The following is a 26,625-nucleotide window of genomic DNA, read 5'->3' as shown; positions in this document are numbered from 1 at the left end:
ACTGCTCACGTGTGCTGGTTTTAGGAATATTTTTTCTTCTTCATCTCCTCTTTGGGTATTGGGTTTAAAGTGTCGCTTGTTCGCTTTCATAAATACAAATTTATTTGATTGTTTCGCGTTATTGAGTTGGGTGAAGTTTCTTCGAAAACGCGCGTATGTGTCGCATGAAATAATTAATTGGTGGCATTGCCTTGCATTGGAATGCACTCAATTACTTCAGTTGTATTATTTTAATTTGATATTTATTCAATAATTTAATATGCTTTTCTCGATATTTTGAGCACGTCTTTGGGTGGCGCAAAGCCATTAAATCATTTCTAATTTACGCGTGAAAACAAATTTTGAAATACTTTAAATTCTTAAAGAAAGAAATTGGATATTTTAAAATGCATACTCCATCCGCTGTTTAAGATATGTTATTGGAATGTTGGTGTAGTCTCAGAACTGCCTTTAGAACAGATCGCTTAGGAACAAAGCTTTGAACTTTGAATGGTTCCAAAAGCATAATAATGAAATTTATGGCAACTTTGAAGAAAATAATTTGTAAACTATTATATATAATATATGGACAGTCGACGTCTTCAACAAATAAAAATTTTAAACAAGTGAAGAGTATGGCGAATGAAAATCTTAAGGCAAATATAGAGAGATGGCAAGTGAGCCCGACATCTGCCATCCTTCGAATGATTTAGGTAAATATTTTAGGTATAAAACGTGTTCTTGCTCGGCTCGTTCCAATAAAGCTGTTTTTTTTTCGAAAAAAAGTACCGTAAACTAGTCTCTTTGGACATGATTGATTGTGCGTACCGATCCCACAATCATGGAAAGCAGTATAACCGTAGATGAGACATGGGTTTATACTTTGACATCAAGTCTGCCATCATCGGAATGAAGGGTAAAAATGAGCTTAAAACCACCAAAAATAACGGCGATGCACACTGTTTTTTCTATATTCGTGCTTTGGTGGATCATGAATTTGTTCCGGATTGACATATGGTCATTGAGGAGTTCTATTTGGCCGTGTTGAAGCGTTTGCATGAGAACATCTGTCGAAAACGGCCGGAATTGAAGGATTTTACACGATAATAATGCACTATCGGACCAAAAACGCGATGGATACCATCAATCAACCACCGTATTCACCAGGTTTGGGTCAGTGTGATTTTTTGAGGTTTGGGTCAATACTTATTTGAATAACTAAATATCTTGCGTTTTATTAAGAATTTCCGGGTACTTTTTTCTCATAATATATATCGAAAAAATATGTAAATTTTGTACTGAAGACGGCGTTTGATACATTTGAAAACAAAAAAAAAATTAAATTTTGTTGCCTTCTATGAGTCGGTCAAATCTTAAATGACTTCATAATTCCAATGCACACTTATCATGTATTCCTGAGCTTGAGTTTAAGACTTCACCCAAAACATGGCAGCGAAGTTTAAATTTTCCGAAGATGTGGCCTGCGTTTAGCTATAAACTCCAGTACAGCACATTTTTGCATAACTTATTTTCAAAAATATTAAACATTTTGCACATTTTCAACGGCGCATTAACAGGCTGAGATTTTCGAACCGCAAGCAAAATGCTTAATCGCTTAGCAAAACAAAGAAGATAACTCGAACAGGCAGAAAAGAATTAAGCAAAATTTGTGACGCTGCTTAGGCACAACGAAAAATATTTAATCTGCTTTCGAAATGGCTAATGCTATTATGCAGAGCGGCGTGGCGCGGCGGCTGACATTAGTGCGGCAGTGCAACATTTTGTTGCAGGTGGAAGGCGACGCAAGCGAAATGTGGCAGGTTGTTGCTACAGCCGAAGCACAATGGTCAATTATCATGGCAGTGCGGCAGAAGGTTTGTCAAGCCACTTCCAGCCAAATCTGCTTAAGCTGTTTAAGCAGGGACGACAAAAATTGCATGCCACAAAAAAAAAATATTATTATAAAATCATACAATGCCACAAACAATATACGGTAATAATAATCGTGGGGCAAGAGTCTAGGTAAGCTGATTTGCACGTCCTTTTTGTGTGTTTTAACTCGAGACTCGTCATTTTAAGGTCAGCGTTCGTTACCGCGCTTACCTGGTGTAATGTGGCTATTTAAGCATGTTGCATGCCACAGGCAAGCGCAACAGCGAAAATAATTATGTTTAGTTCATTTACAAATAGAATATATTATGCCACAGCAGTGTGTTAACTAGCAAGTCTGCGTTAATATTTTTATTTTTATTTTGTTTTACATTTTATTAGTTGCATGCAACACTCCAGAAAACATAGAAAATCAAGGCAAATTAAGATTTTAAAGCACTACAGTTATCTGGCGGCTAATGAAACAAAGCATAATCTTATAATTTTGTACCGTAATTAGTCAGTGTGAGGTGAGCGGACCTTAATTAGCATTTCAGATCAAACACGCATTGAAAAACAAACGTTTTCTATAAATACAGGTGTGTGTGTGTGTGCAAAGATTGATTTTAAAACACGCAAGTGATTTTTTGTAGACTATACTCTAGGCTTTTGTAATGAAAACACACATCATTATGTAGTTTTAGCCTCTGCGGATGAAGCTCTCTAACTGAACATGAAAGACCGCCGACCGCCAACAGAAGGTTTGACTCTAATTTTTATTACACCATTGTTGCCTCAAACAATTTACGCGCACGCAAACAACTTTATTTGCCTTTGATTTGTTACAGAAAATGATAATAATTGCTTTCCGTGACATATCGAATATCTATGTATGCTAGGGCTAGTCTCATAGGTGCGCTCCAAGCGCTGATAGAAGGCATCTTTGGTCACATTGTCCTTCTCTTCCGTCGGAGCGTGGGCGCAAATCAGCGATATGGTGAAGAACTTCGCTTTGATGCGGATTGTAGCTAGACGTTCATTCACCGGAGTGAATGACAATACTCCGCGAAGGAGTCTCTCTTTCACTACGAATTCCACACCAAACTTGCGATCTTTTATATGGCCACTGTAGTAAACGCCACAAGGACCTACTCGCCTCAGTCCTTCTCCCGTCCATCGCAATTCTTGGACGGCAAGGACAACAACCAGCTGGGCAGCGGCACCTTCCCAATTAAGGGGCCGGACATTCCAGGTGCATGCCCTCAAATCGTAATCTTTAGTTCGTTTGCCATGGTCGTCATCAAAAAGCGGGTCTCTCTCGGGTGTTTATACCTTTTCTTTGGGGGCGTTTTTTACGTGGTGGCTCCAAAACCCAGTGCATAAAACTGGGAAGGGATGTTTCACTTGCTCTAAGACCGAAAGTCGTGAGCTACTTGAGCCATACATAAAATAATCGTTTCCGGGCGCTCCAAAGTAAATGAGAATGTGCTCAGAGAACTTTCCTTACTTGCGCTAACTTCTACATATGAGTCCATTCTCCTCCATCGGTTATAAGCGCGTATGAGTTGTCTACGTCAAATAAAGAAGAAGAAGAAGGGCTAGTAAATACTTGAAATATATAATATTACAAGATAAAACGGGGACACACTTGGAAAATTAACACGACTTGCAGTATCGTATGAGGGCTTCGAACCTGCTAAAGCTGAACGGAGGGAATCCTCCCAATTAACCGACTGCAATTTTATGATACTTAGTAAGTTCTATAGAATTGACGCTTAAATCCGTCCGCAGCCTTCCAGAGATGAGTGAGAAAGTGTTGAAGCTGACAGGGACGCGGATCATTTCCGCCCACCTATACGGATGTGTCCAAAGTAGATAACCGAGTGAGAGGTGGTGTTTTTTCAGCAAAATTAGAAAACAGCATCGTCTTCCGTTTACAAGACCAATGTAGTTTTTCAAGCAGAGTTCACAACAATAAAAAAATGTGTTTTTTTGACAAAGAGCGAATATACATATATGTATATGTATGGCCAAGCGGCATTCAAATCACTGAAGTCTCCTAGAGATTCATCTAAGATAATGAAAAAATGCCTTGATCTCTTACTAGATCTTACATCCTATTTCACGATATCCCTGCAATGGTTCAGGCCATAGTGATATCCTTCGTAACTGTGAAGCAGATGAACTAGTCAGAAAAGACATCACCCTACAATTAGACTCCAGAAAAGTGGGAATTTATATGCCTCTGGCCACTTGTACATATTTAATCGAAGAACATGTTATACATACATTTAGCTGAGTCTCGATGGAGTTAATCTCTGACTTGCTCAATAAGTAGGCAAATATGGTGTGAATGGAACAGGGGCCGCACATGCTGGCTGAGAATATTCAAAAGCAATGATATAAGAACTCTAATTGGAGTGCTAACAGGTCACTGTCTGATTGTCATATATGCCAGCAGACTGGGAACACCATATAATGATTGTTGTGGAAACAGTCAGGAGATAGAAGAAGAGGGTGCTATGAACCAGAGAATCGCAACTAAAGGTCATTGGTTTCTTGACAACATTTCGCAGGTTGCACAAGCAAAACTTCTTATACTAAAGAACATCATCAGAAGCACGTGGTGATTCAGAGAGGATACAATATAGTTAGGGGTTATTAGTGCCGGAGGTATCACAATGGGATTTCTAAAGCGCTACGTAGGTCGTCAGACAGCCACTCTAAAAAAAGGTAGTGTAACGTCCATGTAGAGTTGATCTGTGACCGCCCTTTGGAGTCACTCCTCAATTCGATTTCAAAGTGGGTTGCCTTAACTGGAAATTCGAAAATAAATTTTAATTCAATCTCTCCCATAAATATTGCGTAATATTAGAGCCCAAAGTCAAGTTGCCAATTACTAATCAGCAATCAAACTACTTAAATCAATTAGGAAATTTCTCAAATTTTCACAATTAAATAACACCAAATCGATTGCCATAACTCCTCAACTTTGTGGCAAGCAATTTATAGTCGTAGCACAAAAGAGGTCATAGAACTAAGGCCGCCAACGGCAGTAATGGATGCCGTAGCCCAAAATCGCCTGCCGCGTCATAAATTAATTAATATGAAAACTTGCAATTGACAACTCGGAAATGCAGCCAAGCGACGGGCGGTGACAACAAAACCAATAACATCTGAATGCAGGCGAGAACAACAACAATGTGACAGCGTGAAGCGACAACAAGCGGCGCTTCAACACCAACCGTGCGACAACGCGTATTTAACGTAATAATTGCGCCCCGTGGATTAATGGTGGAGACACATCAATAGACCAATTATCAGTAACTGAAACAACAACAACAACAATTAGTGCAACAACAATTTGTTGAACAACAACATCTGCAGTCCAAGGCAAGCGTATAATACCGTGTTGGCAACATAATTCCAATTCAATAGCGCCAGTAGCGACAACAACAACAACAGCAGCAATAGCCAAGCAAACGCGAGTAGTCACAACAATTATTGTTCAAGTTGCTGTTTTGTCATCAGCAGCAAGGAGCAAACAATGCAATTTCGCAACTGTGTGTGTGTGATGTATTTGCTGGTTGCGACATTCATGCGAAGCAGCGGAAACTTCGCTAACTTTTTGGATTTGCTGCTTGTTATGTTGTTGTTTTGTACGTAACTGTAACTGCAATTGCCGACCGCGTTTGAACAATCGATAATTCCGTTAAATTGCTTGCTGCTGCGGCTTAAATTTAACAGAAATGTGATTGTTGTTGTTGTACATGCGCTTCTACATATGTACATATACTATGTACATAACTGTTAAATTATTGCTGACGCCTCTATTATCGCTCCGGTAGTTGACTACAAGGTTGTTATTGCTTATTTGTTGCTGTTGTTGTTGCTGTAGCAGACATTGCGATGATTTAGCGTGCAAAATTATGGGTTAAATTGCAATAGCAACAATAACAAGCACGACAGCAATCTGCAAATAATACCAGCAACAAGAAACACAGTTTTTAGTTTACTGTTGGATTTTCTCTATGCTCCTTGTTACTAAATTTATATTTGTTGTTGTTTCACGGTAGTTTTGTAACTCCTACGATTTGTTAAAAATGCATTAATTTTCATTTAGCAATATTTCATTTGTTGTTTAATTGTATGACGGAAATTCAACACGGAAACGTTGGATGTGTGGTTATGTGAGGTTTGGATACTGCAAGAGGCATGTAGAGATCATAATTGTGAGGTTTGAAGTTCGAAGCAGAGTTGTCTGCCAAAAGTTAGTTAGAAAGGTCGGTGTCCTTGACAACTGCCATTTCTTTGAATCGTTTGTTGTCACTTATTTCAGAATTCCTCTAACGGAGCGCAAGATGGAAGCTTTCTAATTTTCGAAAATTTCTGTATCAAGACTCTAACGATTACTACTTATTATTAGCTGGTCTTCGAATCTTATTGGAATGAATAACAAGCATCGAAAAGCTTCGAAGCTTTCAAATAGTATACGTCGAGTTTCATAGGAGAACTCTTTGAAGCTTTCAAATAGCATACGTCAAGTTTCAAAGAAGAGCTCCTATCAAATACACTCTATTCGAAGCATTTCAACCACAATAATTTCTAGATTACTTCCTACGATATAGAAGAAAGCTTCCGCTAATTTTGACCTACCCCGACGCTATAGAACTTTAAAATGCGCAAATATATTTCCGTCAAAAAACATTACAACTTAGATGGTAGGCCAGTTACAAGCTGCAAACCTCTGTAAAAAGCAAGACCGATTAAGATAGTAATACTTTTCGACACACCCTTTATGCCGTCAACTTCTAATTACCAGCTCACGCGATGCCGACAAAAGAATTTCAATATTTTTAACCGAAATCTTTATTTACCACAAATTGTTTTCTTCGTACATTTCATAAGACACAACCAAAAGGCCAAAACAATTAAAGAATATAGCAATATAACTCATACAGCCTTCCGTGCATACATACGTATGTATGTATATTAATGTAGACGAGTGTCCAGCGCGGTAGTAAAATGCAGCAGAGCAAAGACAATTGAATGGCTCAGCCGCAATTAGCAGCAATTCGCTAATTACTTTAGGCCGGCTGCCTGTCTCACTTCAAGCGAGACAGACACAAGCAAATCTTCACACATTCACTTTCAGAAATTCTCAGCTGCAGGCAATGCTATTGTTTCTTTTCGCGTCTTCGCCTGATTTGATTAGCTCCTCAGAACTTTATAGGTTCTGACGGTCGTGTATACTTTCTACACAAGCGCCTTTCAAGTCGTTAAGGTGTGTGCTCTCACACGCACCCCGCCGTCTATATCTCACTTTGGTGCTAAAAAAATTCGGTATCTTCCTATATAAATAGAAAAAATTATACCTCTTTATAGTTCTTTATGTGATGGCCGCCAGTGGATCTTAAGCATATGTTTAGTGGTCTGTCGCAGTAAACACAGACACTTCATTACTACTCATATCGGCGTTGTTTGTTAAGTAATCCAGAAACAGTACTAATTTTGTTTTATTTTGTTTCGTGACGCGACTTTATTACTGCAGTTCGGCTGCGATAGTTTACTGTTTAAATTTTTGAACTTTATGGTTTGCTACTATGTAATTAATTTGTTAACACTACAGTTTGATTAGATCCAGATCATCTGTTTTCAAGAAATATAGAACTGGAGTACGTACTGAGTTCAGAAAGTATACTATTCATGCAACTTTTAAGGCAGAACATATATTCTCATTCAAATGCTCATTCTTTAAACCAGGTAGCAGGGTTTGTTTATCAAGGCTTATAGCCTTGACAGACGGCAGCGTTAATCCGGATTAACTGCGCACTTAATCAGATTCAAATTTGTAGGTGACAGACGGCAGCTATGCGAGTTTTAAACTCTCATAAACAGCTCATTGTCCTTTTTATAATATTTTCAATGAAAATTAATAGAAGATAAACATTACGGTTGTTAGCCGACCAATTTTTACCAAACCATTTTTTATTACAAAAACATATCAACACATTATTTTTAAAACTGCATCATAACATAGAAGTTTTATTGATATTATATTGAGAATTTGATAAACAGCTGTCAGGGTTGCTTATATTTCATTCACAATAGATAAAAATTGGCCATTTTTAACAATGTTGCCGACGAAAATCTCACAAACTCCCTAAAATTTTGAGAGTTATTTTTGGATTCAGCAACGGAGTTAGCTGTGGTAACTCCTGAATTAATCCCGAAAAATGCAATTAATCTGGTTTAACGCTGCCGTCTGTCAATGCTATTACATCGGTTTGCGGGTTTCAAGAAATCATTTTTTTATTTTTTTTATTAAATTCTACAACATCATTAGAATATTGTCCTCAATTTTCAAGTTGATGTGAGTAATAGTTTCGGAGATACAGCCTTGAGAACTTGTGCGGTCGAAGCTAGCTAGGCTAAGTGCGCCGTCTTTAAACCTGTTTTTCTCGAAACTTTGAAACTGACGTATGTTGGCTTTCCACCGAGGAAGAGGTGGCAGATTTTACCTCATGATTTATATGTATTGTATCCCATAGCTCCGTTGGGAATGAACGCACCGTAATGTGTATTTTCTATTTTAATGGATCTAGTACTTGAATTTTGATTTTACTCCAACTTCTATAGACCTTAGATATTTCAATGTCCAAATTCTTCGCCATGTTAGACTGGGTCTGCCTTAAGTACATCGGCTGCTTGTGTCTGGATCTCGTCTCATATTATGCTCGAACCAGCACCATTTTCTTTCAGAATATCTGTTCACAGAGGTATTTGGTTAGTATATGATTATAAGTCTATGCTAGAGACAATGACGGGCGAGAAAATGAGATAAATATACCTTTCAGTGTTTGGATGTAAAATTCTAGTTTCCCACGAAGTTTTTAACACCCAAAAGAAAACGTCAGAGACCCGAAAATATCTATATAGCTGATCAGCGTGACGAGCTGAGACGATTAAGCCATGCACGTTTGTCAGTATATACGCAAATTAGTCTCTCAATGGTTGAGATATTGATCTGAAATTTTGCACATGTACTTTTCTCACCAAGATGTTGCTCATTTATCTGAACCGCGGATATCAGATCACTATAACATATAGCTTCCATATAAACTGAACGACCGGAATCAAGTATAACGAAGGCTTAGTCATTTCCCGAGCTAAATTCACGAAATTCGGCACGGTCTACGACAATAATGCGCTATCTCTGTAGAAATTGTTCGGATCATAATAGCATATATGTAGCTGCCATATGAACTGAACGATCGGATTCAAGTGTTATCTTTTTATACTACTTTATCCTATAAAAAATGCATCTGTGAAAGGTATTATGTCTTCATCTTAGTCGAAGTTAACTTTTTTTGTTTTGGTTTGGCACGTCGCGTAATTATCGCGGAGCTCCAGAATCCATAAAGGGAGCTGAAAGCTTGCTTGGTCTGCTTTATATGCTTAGTGACGTCTTTCTTTGATGCTTCCTTCGCAGTTATAGTACTGTCCAAGTAACAAATCGAACTGACGTTTTTGCAATCTGTACCATCGACTTTGAGATTTTGCTATAGATGGTGTTGATATGCATATCTTTCTTCTTCTTCTTAGATTTTTCCAATGTTAATTTTGAGAACTACTTTTGTCTCAGTTTCTTGCATTATAACTTGTTGTTTTTAGCTATGTTCCCAAAGGTGTATGTCGTTCATCATACGGCGTTTGCATATTCTAGGTCTTTGGTTCATTTATTTAGATCCCAGCATTTTATTTTCGTTTCGCTCGTAGCGTTTTTCAATACGATATTCAAAACGATGTTTCGTGACCAATATTTTAGTTCAAAAAACATGACCGTAAGGTCTTACAGATTCATTTTTCTAAACTTCTTTGTAGGGTCAAATTTCTATGTTGTTATTTAGACTTATGCCACAACAAAGCAATAAACGTTGTATTTAATGATTAATTAAATTCAGTTATGCACAACTACAAGCATTTGCAACATTCCAGCGAGCTCTGCAACAAGCACTGACTGTCCCACATACCCGGCATGCGCCAGCCCATTCAGCCTGTTAATTATTTTGTGCACTTCGGCAATGCTAAAGCTCGCTGCGCGCTGTCATGCCAGCAAAATGGAACAAATAGCATATGGTATATGCGTGAGATGCGTGTCAAACCACACGCAACTAAACGCACACACACAGACAAACAAATCGATATATATGCCCCACAGCCCACAATAGCCGCCATGCCAACGCATCCTTGCCGGCAGACAACATTGCAGCATTTAATGTATTTAAAGGCGCCAATGAGTATTCAAAATGCATGGCGCTGCACACATACATAATCAGCTGAATGTGTGTGGGTGGCCACGTATGCGTATATGTGTGCATGTATTTCATCAGTGCTAATTGTTTGCATTGCGTTTGGGTGTGTGTGTGTGTGTGCGTGTGCATTTTGGCGGAAACCAACTAACTAACGTTTTCCTGCGAGTGCAACTAAGCCAAACTAGCAAAACGCGCCAGTTAAGCAGACACACGATCTCCATGGCCATCCGTCCAACAGTCTATTAGCCGGGCAGCGGCGTCAGGCAGTCATGTGTTGATGACATGTGATGTTGTTTAGCCAAGCATTCATGCGTTCAGCCATCATCATTATTGTCATCGGCGTCATCATTATCAACAACATCATTGTCGTACGCAGCGTTGCGACGCATCAAGGGTAGTAACTGCAATTAGTGCAACAAAGTGCACTAAACAACAACAACAACTACAATTTGAACCAACAACACGCTGTACTTACACATCTGCATATTGTTGGCCGGTGGGTGTACTTTTCCGGCACTGACCTACCGCAGCGTGTTTGCGCATACTGATGGCTGTGGTGGACACCCGCAACTAGCCGTAACTGCTTTGAGGCGAGCGCCAAACAATAGCTGGCAACTGTGGCGCCACCCGAACACGCATGCCACGCCACCCACTTAATTAGTGCGCCACTGTGGCAGCAGGTGGACTTAACTTATTTTGATGATTTTGACCCAAATACACCGCAATACGGTAAGAGCAAAACAACTGAAACCAATTTAGCGCTGTTGCTGCAACATGCGCTGTTGCCCGCTTTAGACTTTTTGCATTCGTATTTACAGTTTGCTATTTGCGTGTGCCTGCTTACTGGTTTCATTGATTAGTTAAGCTGTTGCTTGGCGCGGTGCGTAGATATTTGCGCGCTATAGTGGCATGCAACCCTACGCCATACCGTGCCTCATCAGTATATTCCCTTTCTATAGCATTGCAATGCGCTGCTTAACCCTACCCCAAACAGTTAATGCAGTAACTAGTTTACTGGTTTATCCGTATCTTGTTATTGTTGTTGCTGTGACTGATATTATTGTTTGCGGTTTGTTGTTGTAAAGCCAAATGAAATGTGTGCGGCATTGCGGCTTAATTATTTGGCATTTGTCGGTCGTTGCTGAGCATTGCATTAAAAGCGCACATATCTAATCGTTTTGCATGTTGCATGTTGCAAGTTTGCGCATTTGCTAATTTAAAATGTTGTGCTTTTAGTAGTTTGCTTGTTGGCAACTCGTAACTGTGCCGCAAATTATATGCACAATTATTGGCGTTCCGCAACCAATTGTTGTGGCGACACTTGTTTGATTGGTTGGTGGGGGCTTTCCGAATAGGTTTTAGCGGTTTTAGCGGTTTTAATTGTTCCTTTTGTTGCAAGCCGCAAACACAAGCAAATCCGGTTGGAATTTAGGTTTTCAGTGAGTTCACAGACGAGTTAATGTTTGTTGAGCAGAGCTGTCGAGCCTAAGTGTCATCTCTGTTCATCAGTGTTTTGAAGATAAATAAGGAATGTATTATGAGCGAGAAATAGTTAATAAAACTTTGTTTATATTTTCAAAATTCTTAATTTATTCTGCAAAATCTATGTCGTCCCCTCAAAGTAATCTCACTTGGCTCCAATACACTTGTGCCAACATTTTTTCCAATCCTCGAAACAGTCGCTTCCATTGACTCAAAACAGTTTCCACAATGCGATCTTACGAGCTTGCTGAATAGCCAGAAGTTACATGGAGCTAAATCAAGCGAATACTGTGGTTTCAGCACGATATTGGTTAAAAAATTAGCGATAAACTCCCGAAGCATCAATGTAATATGCGACGGTCCAAAAACCAAGAGATATCGCCCCATAAATCCGGCCTCTTCATGAACAGCTTCACTCAAATATTATTCCTTGTTGACAGTTTGGGTGGTGGGAAGGAATTCGGGGTGTAGCACACCTCGATAATCGTAGAAGACTTCTCACATTGATTTTTAACCTGCTTTGACGTGGTTTCTTCGGCTTCTTCTCACCTTTGCCACAATATTCACCCTGCTTTTAGGTCTTAAGCATAGACCCAAGACTCATCGCCAGTAATAATACGTTTCAGGACATCATGACAGTCGGAAAGCATTGTTTCAAAAACGTTAATGTGACGCTTTTTTTCGACAAATTTTCGGAACCAATCGTGCTTTCACTTTTCTTAGGCCCAAGTGATCTTTCTAAATGGCTTTCTCTGATCTGCATTTTATGTACTTCAGAAAGACAAGCGTATACTAAACACTAACGGTTATTTTGATGTGATATTTGCCACCAATATCACTGACAATATACCAACCTAGAAACAAAATATTTCGAAGAATGGGTTTTCGCGTGAAATTTAAATTAAAAGGTCTTACTATGCCACATAAGTATGTCTTCACAATATTGCGTTTCATAGGTTCGGTGTATGTTGAACAATAGCCACTTGAGTTTCAGAACCAAAAAAAAAAACTAAAACGACCAGGAAATTTGGTGTTCCATAAGTTCAGTGAACGAAACACATTTGCTGTGTGAAATTGGATGCCACAAAATATAGTGTTTCATAAGTTCAGTTTAGGTTATACCTTTGTTAGCGGAAGTTCAGATGACAAAAAGTTATTCAATGGTAAAAACTTGGTGTTTCACAAGTTCAGTTTACGATATATACCGCTTATTATATGAAGACAAGGCGCCAAAATCTCAATTTTAATATTTAGCTCATTTGAAGCACCGGAGCACCACCATCAACCATCAGCTAGTAAAGAAGTGCTTTGAAAACCGAATCATGATTGCATTATTTAAATATAAACGTCACAATAAAACATAGCGAGGCTACAAAACAGCATTTACGAAAACATTTAAGCACTCCTAAGCATATCCATAATGTGGACTAATGCAGCCTCGAGCACGAAATTAATTGCTTCATTATTGCGGCAAGCCCAAATGACAACAACGACGAGCAATTTATTAAATTGCTGAAAACTACTCGTACAAGCGACAGCAATCACAAAGCTGCAAGCTACTAACCGTAAGAACAGCTAATGAAATCAAAAAACAATGACGAGAAAATTGTGAGAGTATAAAAGAAATTACGCTTGTAATAAGTTTGGAACACGCCAAAAAAGCGAGCAGGCGACGCCAACGAGTAGACAAAAGCGCGCGCTCTTCAGCAGCTTCGAAAGCGTTGAATAATGTGCTGGCAACGCTGATGGACAGGCGAACAATGTAAATTTGACAGCAAAGCTAATTGAATTGTTGCCACAACGTTTGCGGCGACGAGCAGAAGACGCTGCGCCGAGAGCGGCAATGCAGTGGCATGTTGCATGGCAGCGCCATGGCAGACAATAAAAAATGTAAATATATTAGAATAAAACATGCTACTTAAAAATAAGTAATAGCTCATTTTTATTGCGGCGCACTTAGTCGCGGTCTGTGTGAAGCGTTCTTTAAAATGTAACAAAAACAGGGACGCTAATGATGATGATGAGGGCGATCAGCAGCGGCAGCATCAATTTGCCGAAGAGCTACATTAACTTAGACATGGGAAGCACAAGAAGGCAAAAGCAACAACAATTTACCGTAAATGCAATTGACTAATTTTAAGCGAGCGTACACAGCTTGCCAGCTAAAACATTGTTTGACAAGAAGTTGCCATGTTTCAGCAAAATAAAAGAGAACCGTTGACTGCGCTGGCACGCTAATAGTGTCAAAAGTTTAATGATGAAAATGTAAGAACACATCGCGGTCCATTTACGTGCACGTTGCATCACTTAAGTTAACTGTAGCTCGTCCGCTTTGGGTCGTTCGCTGGCTGTCTGACTGTGTTTGTGTGTGTGTGAGACTGGTAGCACTATGTCACCTGGTTGGACAGGTGTCATTGAATTTTTGACATTCGTGGTTTGAATTGCTATTTTGCAGATTTCAAAGGGGTACACAGCAAGTGTTGTTGTTTTTTAGTTAAATACAAATTTTATTTTTAAATTTCGAATTCCTTTTGGAGTGATCACATATGGTGATATTGCGAAATTCGGACTAAGTATTTGAAAGCATGCTGAAAAAAGCTGGGTTGTTTTGATTGGTTCTATAACTCAGAGAGCTGGAATAATTGTAATAGGAAGTAGCGAGGTTGAATGTCTTTCCGAAACAATCATCAGATATGAGTCTTCAGAAAAAAGTATGTTTTCAGGGTCCATCTTTACTATTACCCCTCTTTGCTGACCTAAAACTACCAGTATAGTCCAAAATTGGTCATAGTTTTAGTTGACTTGTCTTACTGCGAACGATTTCGCTTCTATGAATTTTCAAATAAAACATTGAAATGGGAAGCTTTTGAGGAAACTGTAAAGCTGGTGAGCTAGCAAGGAAAGGCACCCTAGAGCCGCTATCGGTGGAATATTAGCGGATCGGTGCTTTCATGTTCTCTTGCGGTCTACTACTAAATAGCTGGGCTTCACGGAAGCTTGGTCAGCGCTGGGACACAATCGGTACATGCGCTGTCGCAAAAGCCTTTTGGCCCAAGGTCGATGGCTAAAGATCAAATGATCTCTTTGCTCTCAGTAAGGCTAGCCTCCCCTAACCTCACCTAACCCACGATGAGATATTGGGCATATACCTAAATTTCGTTATGAAATGGCTCTCAAGATAAATTGTATCGAAGCCACAATGGATTTTTTTTTATTTTGTCAAAAAACTAATTTATTTTCGTTCTGTGAGTACACATCCCTTTGCACGAACTTTTATCAAACTATAGCGCTACAGTCTTACAAAGCATTTGCGCAAGAAAGCATAATTCAAGATGCCGCCAAATTGATACCAACTCATCACACAAAAGATGCCTTCAGCGGTGCGCTTATAGAGACCCATAAGTAAGTATGTATGTACGAAGGTTTGTCAAAACCTTATCGCGAACATCTCGTTTGCCAACGATGAGCGCAAAATATATGCGTAAGTGATCTGCATGTCTCCATATACAAGTGAGCCAGGTGTTGACAAATATACCAAAGAAATATGATGTCGCGGCATGTCAAGTAAACCACACCTGGCATAATCAACGCTGTGAAGTAAGATGGCGTGGAAGTGAGCCCAAACGTAGACACCGACAAGCTAAAAGGTAAAAAAAAGTAAATACTCAACGCAGCGCGGTTGATGAGCCAAGCCGCGTGGCAGCTAAACCGAGACTTAAGATAATATCATTGCATTTGTTAGCGGAACCGCCTCCAAGCACGAAGTAGGCTCAAACACAGGCTGGCACTGATACTTGATTACAAGCGAGGATTTGCCTACAAATTTGTTAGAGTCTCCTTAAGCGTTTTTACCACGAAAATGCGATATGTAGCATAAATATGTATCTGCAACACACGTACTATGTGTAGGTACAGGCGTCTGCATTTGCGCATGCGCAGAACTAGATCAGCGCAGTGAGATTATCGATCGATCGCATTTGCTGTGAGAGAAAATTGATATTTTCCTCATGCTTTTTGTGCACATTTCTTCTACGCCGCATCACTTTGCCAGCTACGCTGTCTGCTGCGTTGGCTGTGCGGCTAATGATACGTTTGGTCTGTGCTCGAATTCTGCTCAATTGCAATGCAACAAATTGCGGTTGACAAACCCCAGCAAATGGCATTCCATTTCGGGCTTCATTGGTTTTGGTTTACTGCAGACAACATAAGAGTTTGTGAAATGGGCAAAAGTAAGAGGCGTTTACAAGGCTGTGTGTGTGTGTAGACGTCGTAGAAAATATTGTATTATTGTTTCGCTGTGTAAAGAAAACCAAAAATTGATTTTAATCAATTTCTAGGATCACTCCTTGTTTCTACGCTCCTTCACTCTATTCTTTATTACCACAATACCAATACAATCTTTTGTGGTTAGCATTTGCTAAAAGTGCTTTGCGGCTCACATGTGTGTGTGTGTGTGTTTGTTTGTGTGATTTTGTCACACACAAAGCCTTGCGGCGAAGATAGGTTTGGGTAATGGCTCTTTGGATAGATGTATTACGAGCTGCTTTGACAATCACCAAGCCTTCGGGCCGCTCATTTCCATAGGTATGCCTTACACATACAATATCTACATGTGTACTGTGTGCGTTTGGGCGAGTTTGTTGATTCTCATCAGCATGCGGCCATTGTCAGACCCTTTGTCACAACGTCTGGCCCTTTGCATCTATTGTTCTATCACTTATCGATCATTAGATCTCGTTGCTTGCGACAATCCAAGTTTTTTTTCTGTTTTTGTGTGTTTTCTTGTTTTGTTTTGTGGCGCACATAATTTTTTCCTCAACTATTATTTCATCGGTTTTGACAATATTCTTGCCGTTGTTGCTCCTGCAGCAATTCGCTTATTGCTTGTTTGTTATTTATATGCCTCTTGTTCTACACACATATATCATCAATTATTATGTAAGTTTTTAATTTGTTTCCCTTGGCCTTTGCATATGAGCAGGGGCCCATTTCATATTGGCTTACTTGTAGTGGTTATTTTCGGTCAGTAGCTCACGTTTCCAAAAATTGTTTCACGGAATTCCTCGCTCGCTCCTTGCCAGCCAACGTTGGTCAACTAGTTTTGTACGAAATATGTTTGTTGACATGTTGTATTATTTATTTGAAAGGACAATCAACGCATGATTAAATATTGGACATTGTTCGTGCTCGGTTTTGTATGCGTTGCCGAATTGATGTGGCATTGTTTTGGTTATAAATGTTTTCCGTAAATTGCTGGTTACTTTATTGTCGTTGTAGAGTACTTTTATGCGTTTGTTTTGTGTTTTGAGTGCTTGATTTAAGGCTTGACGTTGTTTGGACATATTTTCGCTTTGTTCGTCGTAGTAACTACTCACTTATTATTTTATTCTGCGTACTCGCGTGTGTGTGGCGCTTAGTGTTGCATGCCACCCGGTAGTTCTCTATTGATGTTATGTGTGGAAACGGATTGTGAATTTTCAGCAACTGAGTAGGGAAATAGCGAAATTATACCTACTTCGGTGTTATATTAATTACTAGTAGCTCTATTTCGGAACACTACTATAAATGATATTTCAAAAAAATAACACATGGCTAATGGATATCCCTCTACAACTCTAGACCTGTACCTGTTCGAACAGTGAAAGTTAAAGCAGAAAAACATGGAAGGACGATGTCCCTTGCCATAACAATCGGGTCTACGTAACCGGAAAGGACCCGGAATTTTTATCCGACCAACTAGCACCAGTTAGAGATTCCAAGTGAAGCCAGGTCCTTCTTTGAGTGGAGGTCTTCCTCTTCTTCTTCTTCCCACGGCGGGCACTGCATTGGAAACTTTCAGAGCTGAAGTGTTTTCGTTCATTCGACATGACCTAGCCAGCGTAGGAACGGTGGTCTAGGAACGGAAGTCGTGAGCTGTGTAAGCCATATACAGAAATCTAAAATGGTATGAAATAAATTATTAGTAACTGCATCGCCAGAAAACGCATATTTTCTTTAATCGTTAATCGCAATCTGTAATACTCAGCTGGTTTATGAACTCTATAAACTGTATTATATATCTTTTGTCACTGTCAATACCTTGAGATATTTTCTAATACTTCGCTAAGCTCTCAATAAATATTTTCTGTATTGCATGATATAGCTTTTTAAGTATCAAGTAGAAAATATCTGCGTACATATGTTTCCTTCTCTGAAATCTGTTTGAATAGCTATCAGCCTCAAATAATAATACTACTTTGAATAGAAAGCGATAGACAAGAAATTCATTGAGATTCTTATCAAGAACAGCTGTATTGTAAAGGTTATCAAAATCTCACATATTCTATTTTAAAACATATTATTAGCGAGGAGATCAACTCTTACCTTCGACCATATGCTTTGCCTCTCAGAACGTATGAACACAGTTCGTTTTGAATATGCAGTGAGCAGAAAGTGCAAAGAACAGTTGTTAAATACCACAAGAGCACGCAATTTGTGGTCTCAAACAATAGTTATTTGTAGTGTGCTGATTATTCAAGAAACACAAGTTCTATATGAATAAATTCTGAGCTCAACATGTGCAAGCGCATCTTCAGATAAACTCGTATGTGCTCATCTCCACATGTTAATCCGTTGCTGGTGTCTCAAATAGCGGCTTTGTGACAAACAACAGTTTGCTTTTTATCTAGATTTCCAGCGTGTAAGGAATGTTTTGGCATTTGCTTTCAAGGAAAGTGAAATTCCAATGTGAAATGTGTGGTGATAATCAGGCAAGTGAGCTGTTAGATTGGAAGATACGGCGACTCATGTGCGGTGTGAATTGTCAAATGAAGTGCAGATGTGAACTTTTCCGGTTAATGAGAATGTCATATGTTGTTTTTAGAAAGATTATTTTTGTATGAAAGCAGGGGCTTACGAACTGGTTGTCATTCGTTGAAACAATGGCTCCCAGAGATATACACTCGTTTTTGAAATACATTTTTGTGTTTGCCAAAAAAGTCTAGTGTAAGTTTCGATACGAAAGGAAGATGAAGTGGTGTATAGTACATAACCAGCTTCACCAAAAGATATCTGAAACATAACTATGTCGGATTTTACTGATTTCTAGCACATAAAGGTTAGAGAAACAGAGCACAAAAACACCGAAGCTTAAAAACCGTTTTAAGATGTGTTTTAGTCAAAATATTTTCTATGAAAAATATTGTAAAACTGGTAACTTATCACGAATAGATAAACTCATCTAAATAAATTTTCAAAATTTGTTTCTTATATTTCACAATTGCTCTCATTTACGCTCTTTTGCGGCCTTTCAAGCTTCAAATATCCAACTCATGCCTGTCCCAAGCACAAAAGTCACTTGAATCCATCAGTTCTAAGTGTGAAGCGGTATTTCTGGCTGTTCGCCTACACTTAACCTATAATTACATACATGTACCACATACGTGCCACTTGAGTTTGCCACATTTGGGGCAGGTGTCAAAACAATTTGGCACAAACGAGACAAGCTACACAAATTTAGGCGAGCAAAATTAAGCAAGTGAAAAGTAAAGACCAAGCAAATAACTCAAATCGTAAAAAAAGTACTTCAGCAATGGAATGAAATGCAAAAACCTGAGAGCGGCGAAATCATATAAATGAACTGTCTGCGAACCGGCAGTTGAAGGTAATAAAAAAGTGAGGTTAACGATTGCTGCTTCCACGCGGCAGCATCACAGCTCCTTCCAAATTTATATTTAGCGCTTTCCTGTTACTTCGAGCAAAGTGCTGGTTATATAATTATAGGCAACACCTTGAATACGGGTAAGGTGTCATGATATGTGTGGCAACAATGCCGACAAAAGATTTTTTCCATACGCACAGCAGCTTGCTTTAAGTAAAGATTTTTGTAATCTTTTTTTTATATTTTATTTTTATTTTTTTATCTGCTGAATGAGTTTCGAAAAGCGCGCTGCGAGTTGCAAGTGCATACGACTGTGTATGGGTGTGAAGGTACATTAAAAATACAGCTAATTTACCGACAAGGCGCCAACGTTAATTGCCGGTTATTATAGCACAGGTGAAAAAAATAACAATAACAACGGCATCGCACCGAAAAAAATTGTTTACAGCTAACGAGATGAGCTGCGCGTTGTAAAACCGAAAATATACCCATTTCCAACAGGATCATGTCGGCGAACGTGTGTTGTTGTTGTTGATGTAAAAGTCGTAATTGTTGTTATTCGAAAATACATTTTAATTATAGCTTTTGACCTAGCCACAAATGTAATAAACAACCTTGCTGCATAACAGATACATGCCTCAACAAGGGGCTAGGGCAGGTCAGACAAAAAAATTTATTGTGTCAATTTTTTCTTGATTACTCAAAACATAACGCCGTTACCTGTAGTCGTTGCATAAAGTTTCAAGAACACTTCCTCGTTTTTATTGTTATTTTATTCAAATTGTTGCACTATTTTAGCAGTGCTGAAGCGTCGCTGGCTGCCGTTTAACGCCGCATGACTTGGCACCTTACGCTTTGCGGAGCGAATTCAGAGCACTTGACGCGCGGCACTATTTTTCAGCGCCTACCCGAACAGCGGGGGTGCTACGCCACAGGTGAATGTTGACTTTGAATAGTAGTTGTTGCATTTTTAATATTCTTGGTATTGTTGTATTTATAGTAATCTTGGCAAGTTTTTCCTGTAAGGGAAATGCAAACTCATCATTAAGGGGCGTTAACGCAATTCCTCAACCTGCGCGCTCCGACTACCTTATCCCTTGTAGGTACTTTCTCGTGCATGGCTAGCTGATTGGCATAAGCAGGAAAGTGGAATGTATAATGCGCGCATAATAAGCAGTTATATTACAGTTAAAGAAACAATCAATTACATTAAGTATCAGCAAGCGCATTTAAGTCATTGGAACCTACCTAATGGAAGCCAGCAAATGTAAGAGCAAGGGCGCCGATATTATAATTGCTCCCTCTACGTGCTTGCAACACTTGTTGCGCAGCAGGATGTGGCACCTTCTTCCTACGCACGTTGCTAGAAAGGTTTCCTCACTGCGTTGGCGTCAATTTCTCCCCATGCGGCCGCTGAAAGGCATGAAAATTTTACACTTTGAAATGTTTCAGCTGCAGTTTTGAAATTTTTCTTGGTTTGATTGGGTGCAGATTTTCTTAAAGGATGAAATTAATTTGATGTTGAAATAATTATAGACAGATTGAGGGGCTTAAAGGTATAAAAGTATGCCTTTTCAATCAACTAACTGAAAGTAGTCATGGCTTTGAACACCGTCGAGCATAGAATAACACTTTTGGACATTGGAGCATGATACATACTATTTGCGTCCACAACTAAGATTTTTTACTTATTTTATGCATTCATGCAGCGTTATATGAAAAGAGGAAGACTTTTCAAAAGGATTTTTTATTAGCATCCTCAGTAAAGTTTTTCAAATCTAACAGACTTTAGCCCAGCTGCGCTTCATACCAAATTTGGGATGCATGAATAGAAAGGATAATTTTTGCCAGAGATTTATTCATATCTTAGAGAAAAAAAAATCCAACAAAACATATAAAACTTATTAGCGTATTGGTGATGTACGTATATTACCACATATTTTTTGCCAGACAATTTACTTGGAGAAGTTGTTCAGTGTTAAATCTTATTGGATTTGGCCGGAAGCTGAAATTAAGTAAGACAAAAAAAAAGTTAACTTCAGTTCATATAATACCCTTTACAAATGCAAAATTTCCTTACAAGAACTTTGTTCAGTCAGTTTGTATGACAGCTATATGCTATAAAAACTTCATCAGAACTATTTCTTCGGAGATTAAGCAGCTATTTTAGGCAATAATTCATGCTGAATTTCGTTAAAATAGACGTACCTCATCAATTGAAAAAGCTTTCCATACAAGTACCGGATTCCGATCGTTCAGTTTGTATGATAACTATATGATATAATTATTCGATCTGAACCATTTCTTCGAAGATAGCACAGTTGCTTTAGATAATAACTCATGCAAAATTTCGTGAAGATATCTCGTCTAATGAAAAACTTTTCCATACGACTACTTGATTTCGATCGTTCAGTTTGTATTACAGCTATATGCTGTAATAGTCCGATATAGGCTGTTCCGACAAACTAGCAGCTTCTTGATGAGCAAAGGACGAGTACAAAATTCAGATCGTTATCTGAACAACTGAGCGATTAGTTCGTATATATACAAACGGATAAACGGACGGATAGACAGTAAGACAGACGCATGGATAAATCGACTTAGCTTGTCACGCAGATCATTTACATATATACTTAATATAAAAAAAAATAAGTTAAATTTGATGAGGAATAGAAAGAGACTTTTTCGACTACCCAATTTGATAGCTGACGTTATCTATTGGATCTCACAAACATCGTGACAAATTTAATATGCCCTGTTCAGTATATAAAAAAGCTCAGAAGGCTGAGCTACCACAAAAAAAAGAACTCTCTTAACATCCAAAATCAAAAATTACCACAATTAATTAATTCACTCTCTGGTCTTGCCTTTTCTTGTTTCAAAAAAGTAACGAATAACTTCCAACTTGCGTGTCAATGCCAGCGATAAGCCAATCCACGAAGTAATACATATGAGCGTGCGGCCGAGAACTTTCAGTGCCAATTTCTATCATCAAATTTCAGTGCATGCCATGTCAGAAAGCATTAATTTATTCACATGCCAATGCCAAAAGTGTTGAAATTGAAGTTTGGCTTTAAAACGAAATGTTGCTGCATATATCCATATATCGGTTTACAAGCTTAAGTGGCGCGCATGTGTCGCATGTGCTGGCGGCCAACAAACAAAGCTTACATAAGTAAATAAATATAAGAGTGCAATTGCACAAGTAGGCTTGGCAAGTACCCAATCGAAGGCCATTAAAAATGGTGTTGCCTGCTGATCTGTATCGCAGGGTTTGAAAAAAGTCGAAAAATATATCCAAATGCATATAAATGTGTTGCCCAAGCTGCAGACTTGCACCCATTTTACATATTCAATCATTTAAATGTCACTTGCATTAGAGCCCAACCAACTGTCTACACTGCTTGTCACCCACTAATCGAAAACCCTGCCTCTAGCTTACTCTAATCATTTTTTATGCGCTCGTTTATTTACATAAAAGCTTGTTGTTGTTGTTTGTGTTTTTATTCACTCATACGTCATCGTTTTTTCGCCGCATTTACACTAATTACAATATCAAATATTTGAACTTTTTAATTTAGATTGATGACATAAATTTGTCTGCCCGCGAAATCCGACAAATGGAAATGCCACGACAAACATTAACTCGGGCGGTGCGTTTGCCTTTGTAGCTGTGAATGCCTATACATATAAGTATTTATATAGTAAATGCTTGTAAGCACAATTTTGAATGTGTTTTGTCTTTTTATGGGTTATCCACACCCTTCCATGGTGTTGCTTCGCTCAAATGTCTATTAGTCATGTGGAAAAATATGATGAATGACTTTGGTGGCATTTCGAATTTTAACGATCATCAAAAGCCAACAACAAGCACAGCAACAGTAATAACTGCTTCGAAGTGTTGCGGGTGTTGGAAATTGAATTCAAGTGTGCGACAAGCGTATGTCAGCGGTGACGCAAAGCGGAAACAATCATAGCAGCATGGAGGAAATACATAAGTGATAAATGAGCAAGCGACAGAGCAGCGCGTGAAAAGCAGAAAAGTCTGCTTGCCATAAAAGCTTAGAATTTATGAATATTTAAGGCGAAATCAAAAGAGCATGAGTTGTAAAAATGTACTATGTTCTAGCAAATTTACTAAATTCTTTCGAAATGGTGTCACTTGAAGAGCAATGGAATACTCATTTCGATTGCGATATTATTATTGGACAATTCCAGAAGCCTTTGAAAATCATAGAAAATAAACAAATTCTTAAAGGATAAAAAAACAACAACAAACCTTAAAAGAAAACTAATGTATGTATGGTCGATCTGTGGTCAAAAAACGTTACGGAAGGCCGTGTTTGAATTTGTAAGGGCTTAAAACGGTTTATCTCGATTTGCGGCAAAACTACGTGTCCTAAAGAAAATAGTTGTAAGGAAATATTGTAGCTGATGAAGAGTTATGTACATATATAACTTTTGTATACTTACTTTGTTTACATAACCTCAAAATTTATGTTTAAAATTCATTTAACCAACCATTGGGTTTTTTTATATTTAGCTGATACAAAAAATTTCTTTCTTTCAGGATATTTGGTGTATCTAAAATAGAAGTATGATGAGTTGAGTCAATTTAGTCATGTCCATCTGTCGGAACATACGTGAACCAGATCCTCAATTTTTGAGATGCCGCTCTGAAATTTTGCTCACGTTCTTTTCCCCCCAAAAGCTGCTCTTTTGGGACCAAGTGCTTGTACGGAAAACCTTTTCATTTGACGAGATATCTTCAAGAAATTTGACTTGACTTATTGCCTACGACAATGTTTCAGTCTCCGAAGAACTTATTCAGACCGGATCACTATATCATATAGCTGCCTAAATGATCAAAAGCAAGCACCTGCGAGGAATATTTTGTTTATTGGCTTCGCTGCAATCAAGTATTTTTATGTTTCGTATACCTACCGTGCCTCGATGTGATATGATTTAAAGGTCATGAGGTGACCTCACGGGAAACTGGCTGTCACCTGGCTCTATATATGTAAGTCAAGCGTGTCTGGTACTGCTAAGGTGACTCTTTCGCCTCGATGTGTTTTGGTGTGGAAGTCGCGAAGTGACTTCACGGAAAGGTGGCTCTATATAAGTAACGTAGTTTTGCCGCATCGAGCTTGGCCAGTGCTTAGGTGTCTTTTGTCCTTCAATTTGGGGAAACTGGCTGTCAGCTGGCTCTATGTAGTGACTGGCCAACGGTTAGGGAACTCTCACGGGTCGATGTGTTGTGATGGTAAAGTCATGAGGTGACAAATGTTGTTGACTTAGCAAAATCTAAATAAAGGTTGTGAACTTGGCTAAATGTAAACAAAATGGTCATTGACCTTAAAGAATGTAAACAAAATGGTCATTGACCTTAAAGAATATAAACAAAGGGGTCATTGACTACAAAAAATATTATTACATTATTGAACCCAAATGTAAACAAAGGTTGTTGACTTTGCTTAATATCAGCAAAGGTTGTGGATTTAGCTAGATATAAACAAATGGGTCATTGGCCCATAAAATGTTAACAAAAGGGTGTCTGAACTTGGAAAAATGTAAACAATAGGGTCAATAACCTCATAATGTAAACAAAGAGTTGAGATTCATGGTTCATGGTACCACTCTATACATATGTATATAGTATACCAACATTTTCCATCGATTTCGCTTTCACTTCTTTATTCTTCCAAGTCTATCCTCGCAAGTTCCAGTGAAGGGTATTAGAATAAGGCTGAAGATTTGAAGTGTACTTCGTGTTAAGGTTTTTTTGTTGGAGATGTTATATGTTAACTGAAGGAATTTTGCAGTAATGAGTCGTTTTCGATTTGCTTAGTGGTTTTATTAGAAGCTGATCCTCTAAGAAAAACACTGCGAAATCTGAACAGTGTAATAGGGTTCGTTCAGAGTTTGAATATGGAACATATCCACTCCGAAACTTCTAAATTTTGCACAGTTTTTATTTCAGCTTACATCCTTTGTAATATAGTTGAGAATTTCTGCATGAGTTCCAAAAAGAAAATCAAAAAATAATAGGAAGTGAAGCAAAAATTTAAGAGCAATAAACTCAGCTTTCACCTTGCTTCTCTGTCTAAAACTAAACTTGTATTGAACCTTATTATTGAGAGTATGTGTCTAAAGATTTCGAATCACAAAAAAGTCATCAAACAAAGCACCTTACTAGGCCAGTTAAGAAGAAGAAGAAAACACCTTACTCAACCTCACTTCTCATAACATCTACTTTCATATATACTTAAGCCATACTTCTCTTTATACTCCATGCAGCCGATAATCGCCTAATTTCCTACATATGCCATTGATGAGGCAACGCAAAGATCTCAAAAGCAGGTGCTTCAACGCTAATTCGATGTGACAGCTATGAAGTCCTGCTATTAAACAAAAGCAAAAATAGAAAATTGAATAAATTGAATTCCACTACAACTAATCAGCTCATATAATTTCATATATGCAATCGAAGATTGACCCACATTAAGGATTTGAAGGAGCATAGACAAGCAAGTAGGCAAAAAAAATAATAATTCGATCAATTTGGAAAACAAATTCTACCACTAATGAGCAACAAATTCCAACAAAATGTCAACGAGAGAGGTAGCTGAAGCCAAAGCAAATAAGAAGGACATAAAAAATAAATAAGATGATCATATAACTAATGCATTATAATACGGTAGTGAATGCCTCGGTGAATCCAAAAATGTAGACATAAGTATGAGTGTTTGTTTGAGCGCCCGAAATAGAAGCAAAGTTCATAACAAAAGCGAGACACGCCAGCAGCCATCGCAATGCAGCGCAGGATAGTGTGCTTATAGCAGCGAGAAAAGTGAATTTATTCAAGTAAAATGACAACAATTGGAGGATTTTATGCTTACGCTTATGCTTGTCTGTATGTGTGTGCGTCCTTTCTGTCCGACATCAGCTGCTTAAAAAACTGTCTTGACAAAAAGGTGCATAAGGACAAATGTGTACAGGTAAAGCAAGCGCATTTTTATTTCATATCAACATTTTATTTATTTTCGTTTTCCTTTTATATTTTTCATAACAACAACTAACACTATGGAGCAACGTGTAGGAGAGTAAGCTGCTGCTGATCGTATGTGTGGTCTTTAGATGCCGAAAACCAAGCGATGTATACAAATTATATGCCATAATACGTGGACGAAAGGATAAGAGCGAATAAGTAGCCGCATGGAGACACGCCAACTATGTCAACACACAACGAAAACACGCATATACTACACACATGTATATATAATACATGTAGGTATAAGTCCACAAGCATTGCAGCCACGACCTTATATCGCTATCAAAACC

Source organism: Bactrocera tryoni, chromosome 3 (genome assembly GCF_016617805.1).
Source record: "Bactrocera tryoni isolate S06 chromosome 3, CSIRO_BtryS06_freeze2, whole genome shotgun sequence".
NCBI classification, from domain to species: domain Eukaryota; kingdom Metazoa; phylum Arthropoda; class Insecta; order Diptera; family Tephritidae; genus Bactrocera; species Bactrocera tryoni.
This window is presented reverse-complemented; position numbering follows the sequence as displayed.